This window comes from Cydia strobilella, chromosome 8 (genome assembly GCF_947568885.1).
Source record: "Cydia strobilella chromosome 8, ilCydStro3.1, whole genome shotgun sequence".
In the NCBI taxonomy this organism is placed as follows: Eukaryota; Metazoa; Arthropoda; class Insecta; order Lepidoptera; family Tortricidae; genus Cydia; species Cydia strobilella.
The window spans coordinates 14,216,427-14,234,651 of record NC_086048.1 but is presented as its reverse complement, the minus strand read 5'-3'; the positions used below and the strand labels follow the sequence as shown (position 1 = coordinate 14,234,651).

Genomic DNA, 18,225 nt, shown 5'->3' with positions numbered 1-18,225 from the left:
GCGCTGGCTCTGAATCTGTTAATTAATACTTGGACCTCATAAAAATTATTAAACTAATGTTTAAATAAATCGATATGTGTACGCTTACTTGAACCGAAGCAAATATAAAAAACCGGCCAAGTGCGAATCGGACTCGCGCACGCAGGGTTCCGTACCATTACGCAAAAAACGGCAAAAATATCACGTTTGTTGTATGGGAGTTGGGAGCCCCACTTAAATATTTATTTTTTTCTGTTTTTAGTATTTGTTGTTATAGCCGCAACAGAAATACATCATCTGTGAAAATTTTAACTGTCTAGCTATCACGGTTCATGAGATACAGCCTGGTGACAGACAGACGGACAGCGGAGTCTTAGTAATTGGGTCCCGTTTTTACCCTTTGGGTACGGAACCCTAAAAATGACAGGTCTGTGGTTGCCACTATGGGACATAGTCCAAATATCCTTGTTGATAGATGCCAAAAAGTGACAAGTAATAACACTGCAAAAACTATTTTTTACAAAAAAAAGTACAAATTATTTTTGAGTGACAGTTTTACAAATAGCTTTTACATGTTATGTACAAATACATACAAAAAAAACCTGTAATATACATTTTTTTCCTTCACATGGCCTCAGAAATGCGGGGTAAAAATCTTTCGGTTCCCTAGTGGGCACCTTGTATATTTCATTATAATTATGCCTGTGAATTCAAGTACCACCACCACCACCACTAAAATTCTTAATGAATTGTTCTTTTGGAAATTTTCAGAACTCTAAAATCAAGTCCAATTATTTCTACCGTAATGAAATCATGTGACTTGATTACGACACGTGATTGGTCAAATTCATATTAGTTCACTAGAGCGTTTCATAAAGTTCTATATTAGTTGAGTGGGAACTCTAAATAGAAAAGTATGGTAGGTATTATAATTTTATTTATGAAGTCTTAATTCAGTCGACGAGAAGAAAATGTTTGTTCAAATAGTTACATGGTAGCAGCTTTGTAGATTAATAACGAAATTCCAAATATTTTTCTTCACCAAATAGTTACTTGCTCGGGTAATAGGGGATATTACTGCAATGTTCTGCCACCAGAGTGCAGCACTAGCCTTTTTAGTAAACCATAGAGTAACTAATACATATTGTACCTTTAACAGGTTTTTGACAAGTTTTCAGAGATTATAAAATATGACATTAAGGCATCAAGGCGGTTTGTTTACAGAGGACCTACCTGAAAACGCGCATCCAAAATTTTGCTATCTGCCTCTTCATCGCTCTAATATGCAAGAGTGACAGAGATATTAGATAACGAAATTTCTATATTCTTGTTTCGCGATAGACCCTCAGATTGTGGTAGTGGCGCCACCTACGCAATGTTTCGCGTAATATTCCCTATTGTTAGGAAAAGGTCAACCGTCATTTGTTAACCTGCGGCTGAAGTATCAAGAAATACTGAAACCCTGAAATTTGGCAAGTTTAGCGAAGTTCGCAACAGTTAGCTATATTAGGTAAACATTTTGGGCTCTTGGCTTCGAAGGGTTTCATACAAACTTGGAAAGGATAATGTAAACTTTTGTCGATGAATTATTGTGTTATTTTGGCTTTATTTTTTATATTTAAAAGAAAATGCATTTTATGTGCTTCTTTTTCGGTTATATTTTGTATGAGAGAGACTACTTCAAATTTGGTTTAAGATTTCAACAGAAATATTTATCTTGTGAAGTATACGTACTTAGTAAAGCAAAAAAGTTGAAATCGAAGAAGCTCGATCGTTCGGAAGTATATACTCGTAGTAAGGAAGGCTGCCATGCCATACACATGCGCCTATTATTAGAAATGGAGAGCTTTGGTGCACAAAAACTGATCCTATGTGGTCGCGACCTTCGGTCATGAGGAAACGAGAAAGAAGAAGAAGAATTTTATCTCGTAAAATGTTATTCTCTAGGTTTATACTCTTTGTTTACTTATCTTTAGTGAAAGCTGTGTCAATATCGCAATGTTGTTTGCCTTCTAGCTACCTTCGCACCTGGAAGGAAAAGGAAAGTAGCGTAGGAAAAGAAAATTTTAAAAACTAATTTACTAACTTTTGAATTAAAGGAAAAATTAAAAACACCGCTCCAGACAAGACTCGATCTTGCGACCTTTTGGAACCGGTCCAATAGCTCTCATCCAACTGAGCTACCGAAGCTTTCCAGCAGCGTGTGAATTTTTCCATTCTTTTCTTTTGTTAACACGCCTTACGCGCTGGCCACGTCATTGCGCGACTATTAGCTTAGGCTAACGCGACAACCATAGGTGGGACCGAAAGGTCCGATCGCTGTGTCTCGCTCTTACCTATGGTTGTCGCCTTTTTTTTTTTTTTTTTTTTTTTTTTTTTTTTATACAGGGGAAATGCGTTGCGCATACCACCCGGGTGCGGGGATGTACCCGGGATGGTTATGTGGGACTCACCACGTAAGTCCGGTATACCCACTAAAACCACCTGTCTGTCGCCTCGGTGCTGTAAGGCGAGGCCATGGGAACGCCAGTGCACTCTTCCATGACCCCGCAGCGAACGGCTGTTTAGCCCCTTCTCTGGAGGATAACTCCAACCATCCATTCGGGGGGGCGTCCTAGAATGCCCCTCACCACGAGGACCTAGATTCTGTCAGGTGACAGTCGTCCCCGTGACTGCCACCCAGAGGTCCCCGTTATGGCGGCAGGCGGCGGTCATGTGCGACCCGCCTCCGCCTAGCTCGTTTGCGCCGCAACGGGTGAGCTTCCGCATCCTCCTCCCGCGCGCGCTCTGCCGTTTCTTTTCCAGCCATGACTGCCTCGCAAAAAGTGGCCATAGCTTGCCAGCATCTTTTATTTTGGGTCATTGCCTTTATAATGGCCGGCAACGACAAATCTCCTCCTATCACTGTGGCCAAATCCATACGCGGCTCATCCCAACTTGGGCAATCCACCAGCGTGTGCTGCGCCGTATCTTCTACACCGTCGCAGTGGTGACACGCTGGCGTTGGCTCCCTCATAGCCCTCTCGCACAGGTATTTGCCAAAACACCCATGGCCCGAGAGCACCTGTGTCAGATGGAATGACACAACCCCGTGTTGTCTCCCAATCCATTCCTTTATTGCAGGCTGAATCGCGTTCACCGTCCAGTGGCCAGCACTTGGAGTTTCCAGCCTTTCGCCCCATTCACGAAGAACAGCATCGCGAGCATCCATTCTCCAACGCTTTACTTCCTCCAGCATAGGCTCTTGATTCCTAGCTCGCGACTCCGCGATCCGCCAGTATGTGTCCGCCAGAGCTCTTGCTTCTAAGTCCCAGGGCGGGGTCCCAGCCAGAGCGCATGCCGCCTCATAAGAGATAGTGCGATACCCTCTGATTACCCTTATTGCTATGGCCCTTTGGGGTCTCCGCAGAAGGGTCTGATTTTCGGCATTTAGAGCATATCCCCATATGGGCGCTCCATATAGGGCCATTGATCGCACCACCATCGTGTATAGGCGGCGACAGCCCACGTTTGGCCCCCCCACATTTGGTAGCAGTCGGCTTAGAGCTCCAGCTGCACCCATAAGTTTCGGGACCAGGCGTTTAAAGTGCTTCTTGAAGTTCCACCGGCTATCGAGAACGAGTCCCAGATATTTCATCGTTGACTCGACACCGATGGAAACTCCGCCCACCACCAGTTGAGCGCCAGCTGGAGGCGCTCTTCGAGGACCGTGAAAACAAATGGCTTCTGACTTATGAAGAGCAACCTCCAGCCCCAGCCTACGAATCCTTGTCACTACATGAGCCACTCCCGCCGTAGCTAATAATGACGCCTCGCTGAACGTACTAGCCTTCGCGGTAACGAGAGTGTCATCGGCGTAGCACGTCAGTTCAACCCCTGAAAGATTTCTGCCACGTAGCACCCAATCATATCCAATGTTCCACAGGAGTGGTCCCAGGACTGACCCCTGTGGAACTCCGCATGTCATAGGTTTCAAACCCCATTCATTTTGCATCGGGTATTTGACCGCCCTTTCTGATAAGTAAGCCCTGATAATATTGCTCAAATACGGCGGCACAGCGTGGTACCTGAGCGCCTCATTAATGCATTCCCAAGGAAGGGTGTTGAATGCATTTGATATGTCCAGAGATACCGCGAGGACTACCCCACCTTGGGACACTGCCTCCTCTGCCAGGGTCTTGACTCTGGCGATCGCGTCAACGGTAGATCGGCAGCGACGGAAGCCGTACTGGTTATTGCTCAGATTTGGACCCACAGTTTCGAGGTGCTTGACAAGGCGGAGTGAGATGACCCGCTCGAAGAGCTTGCTCACCTCGTCAAGCAAAACGATCGGTCGGTATGCGGAGGGTGAGTCAACCGGACGTCCTATTTTTTGTATAAGGACCAGTTTCCCTATCTTCCATGCTCGTGGCAACCGGCCCTGCTCTAAACATGCACTAAACAGTGCTCTGACTCGCGGTCCAAGAGGACCTAGTGCAACGACCCATGCGCGGCCAGGTATACCGTCAGGACCCGGAGCTTTGTTTTTCTGCCTCAGCCGCAGGACAGCCGCTCCCAATTCGCCTTCGGTGACCTCCGGTGTACCGGAAACTACCGCACCAACATTAAATGGCGCAATTGGAGGCGGGACGTAATCTACTCTCTCTGGGAAAAGGGTGTCCACCACTCGTTGTAACAGTTGAGGCTGCAGGGTCTGTGTCAGAGGGGGTGCCCACGGCCGGAGTTTGTCTCTCACCATCTTATACGGTCTCCCCCAAGGATCATTATTGAGACTCTCCAGCATCTCCTTTTCAGCTAGGTCTTTAGCTCGGCCAATAGCAGCCTGCAGAGACACAACTTGCTCTCTGTATGCTGCATAGAGCTGCGCCTCCTCGTCGGCATCCCGCCGCTGCCGCCTGCGACTCCTTGTGTACTGGCGTCGCGCTGCGATACACGATTTTCGTAGTTGTGCCAATTCTGCAGACCACCAGTACACCCTGCGTTGTGGGATATAGGGTCCCAGACGCGGCATGGCAACATCGCAAGTGTCGGTCATGGCATCCCCGAGCCATTGAGCTTCCCCCTCGATGTCTAGAGGACCTTCGGGTGACGGTAACCATGCCTTAACCAGGGCCGCCTCCTCCAGTACTTCACGGTCGAGGCGTTTTAGTGCCCATCGAGGGCTGTTTCCCCTTTGAGGTCTTCTAGGGCCTGTCGCTGCAGCCGTGGGTGTGCTGATATTGAACCTAATGTAGCGATGGTCCGAAAGGGTCTCTACGTCCTCCAAACATTCCCAGTTATGAACACGTCGTGCCAGAGCAGCGCTAGCGAACGTAATGTCAACGATCGAGCCCCCCTGTTGCCGCACACACGTATTCACCGTCCCCCGGTTCATCACGACCAACCCGTACGCAACGGCCCAGTCCTCCAAGCACCGTCCTTTAGGATTTGTTGTCGCAGAACCCCACGCCCTTGACTTCGCATTAAAATCTCCGGCAACCAAAACTGGTGTGGGGTGCAGCTGCCTAACTATGGCACCCACTTCTAAGAGAAACTGCTCGAAATTCGCCAGACTATCGTTGGGCGAGAAGTAAATGCCAACAACTGCAATGGTCTGGCATGTCGCCGCCACAAAACCGTGACCCCTTACGATGCCTTGAAAAGGTGGGGAACTAGCAGTGCTCCGTGACACCAGGGCCACAGTATTGTCTAGGTCCCCGACCCATTCTGCTCTCGTTGGAACAGAGTATGGCTCTGCTATCACCGCTATATTTATTAACCACTGCGCCATACTCTGGAATAAGAGGTCCTGAGCCCTGGCGCAGTGATTAAGATTCGCCTGCAGTACTTGGGTGGCCATATTTAATTTGTATCCATTCCTGAAGCCCCCTGAGTTGCATCCACAGTAGCAGTGGACGGGTGGACTGGCTGCGAGGAGGCCCGGGAGCCATCGCCAGCCTTCGTCTTCCTTCTCTTGGATGGGGCAGTACAGCTCTTGCTCCCTATTCGATGACCCGCCTCTTTGCCCAACGTTGCACAAACGCTGCAGTGTGGCGTCGCCGAGCATTCTTTCGCCTTGTGCCCTGTCTGGCCGCAACGGTAGCATAGTTCGGACCTGTCGATGTCGGAAGGACATTTCGCTCTCACGTGACCCGGCTGTAAGCACCGATAGCATCTTTGGGCGCGCGCTTCCAGCAGCTTAACATGCGCCAACACCCATCCAACCAATAGGCTTCCCTTTCCAGCCACCTTTTTAGCTGCAGCGATAGGACAGCGAACCCACACCGAACCTATACTCCAGGGATCCGATTTTATCTCGCCCACTTTGACCTCCTGGATTGCACAGTCACCGGCTTGCGCAATCGCTGCAGCGATGTCTTCTGATGTCACCGTGTCATCCAGGCCAGATACACGCAGTTCGACACATTTTGTTGGCCGAGACACTCTGACTTCCTCGGGGCTAAACAGCTGGCTAAGTTTTTCAGCCAGTTTATCTGCTTTTGGACCGCTGGCGGTTCCCGGTACCTCCAGTAGTCGCGCGCCGGTAGCTGCAACTTTGAACCGAACAGATTGGATGTCGAGTTCAGACAGATCAACCTTTGTTTTGGCGGCTGCAATTACACTTTTATAAGTGATGCCCTTCTCTTCGGCCTTCGGCTGCAAGGACAAAACCACAGCAGTAGAGCGGGGTGGGCGCAGTTTACGGGCCGCTTGCCTTTGCGACCGTGGTGGCGTTTGCCCCTGAGGTTTAGCTGCGAGCTTTCCCCTTTGCTGCAGTCCCCTACTTCCCGCCTTCTTTTTCCCGCCTCCTTTAGCCGCTATGTTCCACGCTTTATCCGTGGCTGTAGGGGCTGAAGGCAGAGACCTAGGAGCAGGTGTGGCGGTAGTGCGAGCCGCGGCGGCTTCGACTGCTGCAAGGGTCGCCTTCTTCTTGTTCCTCTTCTTCCCTTTCTGGGGCTCCTCTGTGAGATTTGGAGGACCTCGCCGGAGCTTTGGATTAGGCTTGGGAGCGGGTTCAGACTCCTGGCTCTGAGGAGCCTGGTGCCTCCGGTCAGCAGCCAACGGGGGCCGTATTGGTTGGGCCGGCAGTAGCCTACCCTCCAGCTCCAACGCTCCGAACCTCGCGTCTAGCATTAGCCCTATCTTCTCCGTCATTGAGCGCATCATTTCTTCCGTGTCCGGAGACCCTGCACCTGCAGTATCCTTGCGGGAGCTGCTGGATGGCAGCAGCTCGCCATCTGTGCCTGCCCTCATTGCCGTGAGACTGGCGCGAAGCTCACCCATCTCCTTGCGGAGTTCGGCAATGTCTGCCTTTAGGCGCGTATTTTCCGCGGCCAGTTTCTCTGTCTCGTCCGAGACCGAGCGCCCTCCTAACTCCGTGACCGCCTTGCGGATCGTTTCAATGGCTTGCTTTAGATCACGCACAAACGTACCTTTTAAGTTTTTTGATTTAGTGGCGACGTGGTTGATGACGCCCAAGCCGTCCAGCACCTGCTGGGTAAGGGCCAGGGCTGAGCTGGCGTCCTCGTTTTCGTCTCCGCTTGGTGTCCGGGGAGACTCTGGCAGGCGGGTAAGGCGCCTGCTCACCGCCTTACGGGTTGCCTCCGCCGCCGCCTCCTGATTCAGCTTTAAGAATTGGGCTTTGGCCCGGGCCAGCCCCGCGCCATGTGCTGTTGTAGGGTGGCCTCGTCCTCTCTTATTAGGCCCGAAACTAGGCCTTGCTCCGGGGTCGGAAGCATCATCACTGGATACTTCCGATCCCTTTCCCTCGCTTAGCAGCCGCTTCCGTCCTTCCCCAGATTGGTTTGAGGCGGAAATAGGCAGCGAACCATCCGAATCGGCTATCTCAGTGTCGGTGTCTGTCTGCAACGGCGACCAGAAAAACTTTCCACTGGGAAGGTCACGCGTGTCGACCTTTGCGGGGGAAAAGAACTCCTCCCTTCCTGGCGAAAGCCTCTCCAGCGCGGCGCGAGCCCTTCTCCCACAAAACACCCTCGTAGGGATTGGCGTGGGTGACCGCACGAACTCCTGCGGTGCCACGGGCGCCTCCTCCTCTCCGTCCTCGCCGCCAGGGACGGCATGATGTATAAAACGCCCCTGATTGTCCCGGACTGGTCGGAACTCCATGGTGGGGGGGTTTGGAGAGGGTGTCGTAGCAACCGCTTTCGCACCTTCCTCGTCCCCTCCTCCGCGCAACCTTAAAACTACTCCGCATGCATCGTTGTCCGGTAAACGTTTGCCATGGTCGTCGGTTCTCGTCCTTGAGCGGTGTGCCCCCCCAGAATACGGTGGGCAGCATGGCACCACAGCGCGGGCACTTGCCCGTTCTGTGGTGTCACAGAGGATTGGGACCTCCTGGGGTAGTGATTTACTATTTTGGCCACTCATGATTTTGCTATTTTTTTAGGGGGTATGCCCCCCCTTGTTCTGACGTTCGTGACTGGGCTCCCCCCAGCCACGCATCCCATCGGCACGCCAGTCACACCTTGGGATTGGGGATTTTTTATAGTGGTTAACTCCACGTGACCTTCCTCTCAGTGAGGCAGGTCCCCGGTCCGCTCAGTGCGGGTTACGGGTTGCCCGACGGTGGCCGTAGCCACAACGCCGCACCAGGCGGTCTGCACCACCCCACGGCAGCTCGTTTCCAAGCACCGACTCCGTCCCAGTGGGACCTGGCGTCTCGCACTGTGCCCTCTGCTGGTTTCAGAGGGACACGCGGAGCCGCCCCCCGTGTGCTGCTCTTAGTCTGGCCCCTCTCCTCAGGCCTGTCCGGCTTGGGAGGCCCTATCCGGCATAGCCCTGAGGGTCATTGGGGCACGCAAGCCCCTTCACCACGGCAAGGTGACAGCATTCGAAGGGGATGGTTGTCGCCTTAGCCTAAGCTAGTCGCGCAATGTCGTGGCCAGCGCGTTAGGGAGGCGTATAGCGACTTCTACAGTAAGAATGCTCTTATCTTAACGTCATCGGCATCGGTGTCTCATGTCATGTTGAGATTGACCGTAACGATGTGCTAATGCTAAATAAAAAACTAAACTAAATTAGCAGTTTACCAAAACACATTATTCCGTGATGAATAAAAAACCGGCCAGGTGCGAATCGGACTCGCGCACCGAGGGTTTCCGTACTTTTTAGTATTTGTTGTTATAGCGGCAACAGAAATACATCATCTGTGATAACTGTCTAGCTATCACGGTTCATAAGATACAGCCTGGTGACAGACAGATAGACGGACAGCGAAGTCTTAGTAATAGGGTCCCATTTTTACCCTTTGGGTACGGAACCCTAAAAAAATATCTAAATTATCTAATACTTTTATAGTTAATGTCAACAAAAGATCTTCTTATATTAAATAAATAAATAAATATTATAGGACATTCTTACACAGATTGACTATTGACCGGTCGTCAAGATATTAGTTTATGAAATATGTATTGAAATATGTGCATAGCAAATAACTTCTAATTAGCTTTTAATATGCTTCTGAATTCACTATACTTTTTCATATTTTCTTTTTTTGTTTAATTTTAGTTAGAAGTTGTAAAATAGTATTTGGCCTCTAAATTAAACTCAAAATTTAATTTATTTCTAGGAAGTGACTAGAAAAATTCAATTCGACGGGCTTTGTAACTTGACTGTGAACAATGAACAAAGAAATAATTGTGTTACGCACTATGTAAACCCTAAAATATTTACTTATAAACCTTATTTCTTTAGATTTGAACAAGTGGCCTAGCACTGATTGAAGCGGCCCTCGGGTACGATATTAAAGAGGAACCTACACAAATTATGCCACAAAGAAATTGTAGAATTTGCTGGAAAAATAAAAGATTGATTTTTAGGGTTCCGTACCGAAAGGGTAAAAACGGGACCCTATTACTAAGACTCCGCTGTCCGTCTGTCCGTCTGTCCATCTGTCCGTCTGTCCGTCTGTCTGTCAGTCAGTTGAAATTTTCACTCGCACTTGGCCGGTTTTTTTTTGTGTTGCTTTCTGAGACACATTAACACAAAAGTGAACTAAAATTTTAATGTTAATAGTAACAAATGCGACGTAATTTTACCTCCATAACCGTAATTTCCTAAGGAAAATCTTTTCTTAAGGGTTCTTAAGTTATAGTTATAGTGTTATGGAAGTTTTTAGAAGTGAAAACTTCTTTAGGCGCGTTGGGCATTTTTTGATATGGGAAAAATCCATTGAACTCGCGTGACCGTTGCCGTGACTGTTACACACCCAATTCACAAAGGCTGATATTTGCTTGTAATTTCTTACAAAATTTTAAGGACAGTAGACCTTATTATGACGGGAAGTGTACTGTCAAATTCACATACATTCTGTCAAAATACATAAAGAAAGAATAATGAATATGTGCGTTAGTAAAATTCTACTTTATTTCTAGTACTTAAGAGTTCATAGTTTTTTGTCAAAGAACATTCGCTACTCAAATTCTACGGTGAATGGTAAATAGTCATATCATAATAGGAAGTGTACTGTCACATACGACTTTTTGTTTTCCAACATCACGGACGTCACTTGAGTCAAATAGTCATATCATAATAGGAAGTTTACAGTCACATACGACTTTTTGTTTTCAAACATCACGGACTAAAAACTCAAAACATAAAACGATTTGGCTTGAAAAAAGGCGGCTCCCACCTGCACCTGGATTCTGTGCGTTATATTTAATGTGAAGGCAAATAAATGCTATTTTATTTTACATTATCTTGATGGAACGTAGCGGTTATGCTTTTAGGTGAAGGCAGGCAGAGTTAATGCCATTTTTACTTGACAAAATTATACAAATTTTCTGCGCGTATTTTCCAACACATCGTTCGTACACATGCCAGAAAGAGTTGATAGGTTATAAATAATAGCAAATAAGCGATTGTCCACTAAATCCCTGGGAAGAGGAAGACCTCCCGACACATGGTGGTCCAATATTAAGCGCGGGAGATGAAAGCCCAGAACCTTACCCCTATGACAACCCAGGATAGAGCGTCCTGGCGCCGCCGTACAAGGAGGCCCGACCCCAGATAGAACTGGGACTTAAGGCAGGAGGAAAAAGAAGAAGAAGCGATTAATTAACTTGGTATATTTACTCTTTTTAAAGGATTTTGATTCGGTAACAATTTTAAAACAAATGATGTCCAAGTCTATTTTAAGATAAATTAGATAGCGTTGTGATAATCTAACTTTTAGACAGCTGTCGTTTCCTTAAAGGAGACTAATTAAGATTTTGAAAGAGAAAAGGCCTAAGTTTTATTAAAATATGTAAGTCTATTTTTGTTTCGTTTCAAGTTTGTTGAATTTTTTTCATATTAAATCATAAGTAATTTAAGTATTTACATAATTCTTATACATCGATAGAGATCCATTCTGATTTTAATTTCTTGTCCTGAAACATGGACATGATCTATCATAAATGTCACTGTTGACAGCTGACAGAGACCATAACCGTTTCAGAACAAGAAATTACAATCAGAATCGGGCTCCTTTTTAGGGTTCCGTACCCAAAGGGGAAAAACGGGACCCTATTACTAAGACTCCGCTGTCCGTCTGTCTGTCACCAGGCTGTATCTCATGAACCGTGATAGCTGGACAGTTGACATTTTCACAGATGATGTATCTCGGTGCGCGAGTCCGACTCGCACTTGGCCGTTTTTTAACATCCATTCCGTGTTTCACCTTTACTCGTATGTACATCTTGAGCAATATTCAGATTTTAACAATTAGGTATACATATTAATTAAAATGTAATTGATATTATTTAATAATTTATTTCATATAGACATGGAAACCGGTGTTTATATGTATGTATACATATGGTAAACTGCAAAACTGTTGGCAGTGGTTCTAAAATGTATGTATTAATTATTTACTACTTAGGTACAAACATACATTTTTTTATAAACATGGAAATATTCAAAAAGCAAGTATAACAGGAATTTCCACAAATATATTTTAAAGTAGGTAGCTAGTTTATAGTAAGTTTATGTTAAAGTTTTTATACAGGTACATATGGGTAATACATAATATAACTGGTTTAGAAATTGGAAATATACAATTCTTTTTATACTTATAATCAAGCATACGGCCCGCCTGATGGTAAGCAGTTACCGTAGCCTATGGACGCCTGCAACACCAGAAATATTACACGCGCGTTGCCGACTCTTTAAAAACCTTTAATTCAGTACGATTTTAATACAATTTATTCGATTTCAATACATGCAAAACGTACAGTCAGCAATACTATCAAAGTCAAATCACCGAAACCCGGAATAAGGTCTCGAGGCTTTTTGGAATTTAAGTTTCGGGTTTTGGGAATGGCTGCCGTACTGAATGGACAGCGTGGACATTAATGAAGGTACTTAGTTTCGTTTTACATTGAACCAATATTCATTAATTAATGTTTTGATTCTGATCATCACTGTACGAGTGTACGCCAATCATGTACGTCAGTCACTTCTTACTTACAAGTAGATGGTATTAGTACCGGTACCATGAGTCACTGACAGTGTCAACGTGTACGTAATTTACTTTCTATACATCTCGCTCGCACTAATATGTCAGTATGTGGGAGATGCATAGAAAGTAAGTTACGTTCACGCGTTTATGTTAGTGCCAAACTGGTGGTAGCCACACTGAACAGCGTTTATGTAAACATAGTATTGTAATCTTAACAAATCAAACTACTATAAATAATATGTATAACTCGTGTAATATAAGTTGAGTGAGGTTATACTTAATATTTAATAACTTCAAAATTACTTCCTAAAAACTTGGATAAAGCCAGCGCTGCGTGAAATTTGCACCCATACAATGTAGAGTAAAGTTCGACAACATTTTATGAATTATTTTCTTATTTTCCGCCTCCATTCATTTCAATCCTTCAGCGCCGTGAAGTGAACGTCTAAAATTGGAAACCATCAGTTTTTGTAGGTAATTTTCCTCATGAATTCCCTTCATCGTCATCATCATCATCATTGGCCTTTGCATCTATTGCAGACGATTTATGGTGTAACACCGGAGAGACACCGTTTTTGGTGGCTGAATAGACCGATGCGAGACCGACATGGTCTAACCGCAGGCCTGACAAGAGAGATTTTGCGGAAAACGGTACTGAGACGCCTTGTCGTCGTTTTTGCCTCTTGTCAGCGAGTGCGGCGAATCAGATCCAGATCTCATCATAAAACTTGCGACCTTCCACAACACGTTTGCGCCATTCCGTATTTGGCAATACAATAAAAGTGCTGTTATTAAGTAATAAGGTAAGGTAGGGTAAGACCGGACTATCACTTGTATGGAATCCTCATACTGTTTGTCTTGCCCCGAGCAAAATAAACTATGTTAGTCTTACCCACCTTGCTTTACTTACTTTTGTTTTCATAAACAGACTTCGGACATGTCTGTCATTTTGTCTGCGTGAGATGATGATAATGATTGATAAAATAATCGGACAAGTGCGATTCGGACTCGCCCACCGAGGGTTCCGTACTTTTTAGTATTTGTTGTTATAGCGGCAACAGAAATACATCATCTGTCCCGTTTTTACCCTTTGGGTACGGAACCCTAAAAACTATTCTATGTCCTTGCTCTGGCTTCAAACTATCTCCATATCAAATTTCATCTAAATCGGTTCAGCGGTTTAAGCGTGAAGAGGTAACAGACAGACAGACAGACAAACAGACAGGCAAAGTTACTTTCGCATTTATAATCGTTTAGTAGGAATAAGATTCGTTGGACTAGGTGTAGGTAGTAGGCAAGTAGCAGATATGTAAACTTGACTATATCGTCTGAATTCAAATTTATCATGACAAATTGCGGTCTCGCTAGGCTAGACGTAAGTAGTGAGCGTCGTTGGGTGCAATGCCATTTGTAACTCAATTGCTAGAAGGAAGAGGCCAATGAGTCCCAATAACATCGCTATGATATAGTCTAGGTCATTTGTTACACCTATCCTTGGAGGATATAACCAACGGAGACGCCTTGTCTGTAATTTGCTGTACAAAAAAGTCTGCCAATTTTTGCGGGGGAGGGGAACGTCAAATGTATACGTAACGTCAAAATAACCATGTCAGATAAACGTCAGTCCATACATTGTGTATGACCATTGGCCGACTATTTTCGACAGAGGGGAACGCCTGTTAATGGCTACTCCGTTTGGTTATATTCTCCTAGCACCTATATCACGTGATTGATTGATTTACTACTCGTATCTATTATTCGAGTCAATCCTCTCGGAACTAGACCTCCTTATTAAAAATTAAAAAAACACGACTGCAGTTTAAAAGCGAACTGTACCTCTACCTTCAGCTGCCAGAGTAAATTTCACTTACTTTAAGTGAATAAACGCGCCGTACGTCACATAATTACGTTTCCTTACGTACTAATGTGCCTAATTAGAGTTTTGAATGATTCACGGTTAGTTTCACTAGACACAAAACACAAAAAAACAAAAGGTAACCACGGTCTATATCCCGGTCAATATAAGTCTAATGTGCCTAACTTTACTCCACTCCAAACGATCTGTCCCTTTCGAAGTGTACTAGAAAACAGAGCAAGAATTATATCGGAAAATTCTACAGGGCCTCTAGTAGTCACCTAAAAAAGCTAAAAATAATTTTTAGTTTTGTTAGTTACTTAACTTAATGAATGTAAATTATAACATTAGTATTTAGTAAGGGTCATAAACAGCAACGGGCTCATTTAGCATCGTGACTGTACCTGTATTTTTCCATTGCAGTCGAGGACCTTTTAAATGGGAACATTTCAATACAAAGGTCCCCCGACTGAACACTTATATAATATTATAACTAGCTGTTGCCCACGACTTCGTCCGCGTGGATTTATTTCCCTGTCTTACGCTCCAGCTCTTCAGCTCTACGAGGAGCTCGGCCTTCGGCCTTCGCAATTAGGATACTTGGAGAAATTGCAAGGAAGCGCACATAATTATGTCTTACGCTCCGGACCGTCGGCGCTACGTGGAGCTCGGTCTTCGGCCGTCGCAATTAAGATGGTTGGAGAAGTTGCATTAATGACGTGTAAATTGATTTTATAAATAAATTATTATGATTATGAAAAAATGCGCACCTGGCCTGTCTTACGCGGGTGATACACATTTTATAGCAAACTCGTTCCCATCTTTCCTGTAGACATCGCAAAGTTAAGGGAATCTAAAGCTAATTTTTACGCGGCGTCTTTACAGGCGAAAAACATTTTTTCAGTACTTGAGACTCAAATTAGAAAATCGGGATATGTACAAGTCGTTAACTTTTCTAGTATTTATCGTAATTTAGCTAACTTAGCGGTTTCACTCACGTATTTTCCACAGAAGTGACCTTTTTCTAAAATGTGTTTGACCTATTTGTAGAAGTATGATTATGCGTCTCTCTTATAATATTATACTAAGGAAAGAACAAATATTTGCGTAAATACGACCAAAGGATAAGCCGACAATACCTCTGTTGCCCTCTAAGTTGTCCTTAGGAAAGTTAGTCGTGTAGTGTTTGCAAAATAAACTATGTTTACCTCGGGTAACGCTTTATCTTCTTTATGCTGACAGTTTTGGGTCGTGGCCTCCGCAGAAAGTGTTAAACGATATATTGAACACGTTGGTGACATGCATTGACAAAATTGTGAAGCATGAGTTGCTGGATCGACTTGCTTATTTAAATCGCTAGCTATCATAGAATGGAGCAGAAAAAAGTCCTTGACGCTTTATAATTATAGAGTTGGACAGCAACTAAGATCGATTCTAATATTTCAAGTGCTTAAAAGCATTTTCTTGAATAAACATTTTTTCAGAAAATTTATTAGTGTTTCTATAGATGTAAATATAACATCCAAGAAGGGCAATAAGATATTTAAATCCTGCCTGTCAAACATATTTAGGTATTTAATATACGAGTAACTACTATTATTAAGAGCATTTAAAAGGTAAGGGCTGTACACGAGCAGTTGTTTTGGAGCCTCTTGATTCTCCATATCTTTATACAGCTTGTACACCAGTGAACGTCTGCCTGAGCTGATTAAATTGATCCAGATGAGAAGGTCTTTAAAGAGCTTCGAAGATTACAATTTAATGAGAAATAAGGTAACTGATTTGAATAGTTTTGATACCTCTATTCCTTTAATTGATTTCCTATTTGTAAACTGATAATGACATTCACTAATAGAATATTAACCTTTGTACCAATATATAAAAGGTTGTCGAAAACTCATCATCAAAGTCGTGTTAATCAATATGTCCATTCCGTCGGAGATCGTGCTTGGAATAAATCATCTGACAAGGCCAGGCTGGGGTAGTTGTAAACTTATCTCATCACGTTTGCTTGTCGGGCGCTTGGTAAAAGTCGATATATTAAATGCTTTTTATTTTTTATGCCCTTATTTCACTTGCCATAATGCAATATGAAAAAAAGTGAGTTTACAACATTATTATCTCCGAGTGATCTTCCCGAGGTCCTACTCGACATAAAATTTGATATGAGTTTGATACGATAAAGGAGTTAAGCTGGTTGGACTAGCCTACCCCCCTCTCTTACATAAAATAGGTCCAAGTCTTCAAGTTGCTGAAACCTGGTAAGCTAACCAAGAAGACAATCGTTTATCGATTAATGCCCATTTTTTTTACTACGTCGATGGCAAAATGTTAAGCAGTCTCCGTAGCCTATGTACGCCTGCAACTCCAGAGGAGCTACATGCGCGTTGCCGACCTTAACACTCCGCACCCTCGTTGAGCTCTAGCAACCTTACTCACCGGCAGGATGTGTTCCTGCCGGTTTTGTACTATGAGTAAGGTCTAGTGTTATTTGTCTGCGGTGTAAGGTGGAGGTACTTCCCCAGCTTTTGGGCTCTGCTCTAGATCTGGAATGACATCCGCTGTACTGTACCATAGCACACACAGCGAGATGACATTCACAGTGCCCATACCTCTCTTTTGGACGTAGTTTAAGGACATACCCCGGTCTAGGACGTAGTTTAAGGATATATCCGAGTCCACTGATAAGAAAAGAGCCAAATGATAAGAAAACATGTATCGGGATTAACATATGCTACGAAGTCACGTGACAATTTCCATATAATATTTAAGATTCAATTGGCATTTTTCTATCTACGATAGTCTTCTTGGCTAGGCCCCCGCCCCTGTAACAATACAATAGTATAAAACTAATCATTTATTTACCAAATTCTTATGCAAGAAACTCCAATTTTATACAGAAATTCCCACTGGATGTTACGGCTATTATGCATCGCGGAGCAAAGTTGGGCCCGAGAACCCTTTATTTTACATTTATCAGTAACTTCTTGATGGGTAACAATGCTTAACTTCTCGGTATTTAAAGTATACGAGTTAGATGACGGAAACTTTCGACATACTTTCTTAAATTTAATTAAACCTTTTTCAAGGTCCTTGTTTTACCTTAGTTTTAACAATGCTTCGTAAGTAGGTTTATATTTTCACTTTCTGCTAGTCGTCAAATTAGTTTATATCTGGATATTCAGAATCCAGAAGGAAGTCTAGATGGGTTATAAAGGCTTAATTTTTATCCGGCTTTGAAAGAGGGGAAGGTTGTTTACGAGAATAACCGTAGTTAGGTAAGGATAAGATAGTTGACCTGTCCCTATGTCATTACATTATATATGTCACCGACATTATTAGCTAAATAGCTAATAGCTATACCGATAGGTCTTATGGTAGTTTTGATTTAAGGTACCGAGATGATTCCCGTAGAAATAACAGACAAATTGTTTATTACACTAGATCTCTCATAACTCTCATAGATTTATGAGCAATGAAAACAGTCCACTTTGTGTGCTAATGTCTATGGGAATTGCCCTTGTTTATTACCTTTGAGTGCACGCGACTTTAAACAATTTGAAACTTAATTTTAGACTAGATAATTCTGTTACCTTTCCAAAATAAATATAGGTTAAAGTTTTTTTCTAAAGGCATATGGAGGGAATGATAGTGCCAATACTTGAGCACTCGAAGTACAAAATCTTATTCAAATTTATACAAATACAATGTATTTCGGTTTCGATCTTATTTCGATACGATCTTAGATCGGTTATGCTGATTACTGCATGCGAAATGAATTTTAATTTGATTAAAATTCATTTCATATTTTGACATAGTTTAAATCCTATTTAGCCTTATCAAAGAGGCTGGTGGATGGTGACTGAGCTGAGAACAGCGCTTTAGTATTGCAATTCATCGGGGTAATGCTGCCAGCATCTACGGCACCTTGCCGAGGGGTGAATTTTTATGT

General features: G+C 44.1%; 1 protein-coding gene across 1 annotated transcript in view; it reads left to right on the top strand.

Annotated features, from left to right (window-relative positions):
* The window catches only part of LOC134743752 (uncharacterized), a 126,627-nt gene that overhangs the window by 1,467 nt on the left and 106,935 nt on the right, over positions 1 to 18,225 (top strand). The window lies entirely within an intron of this gene.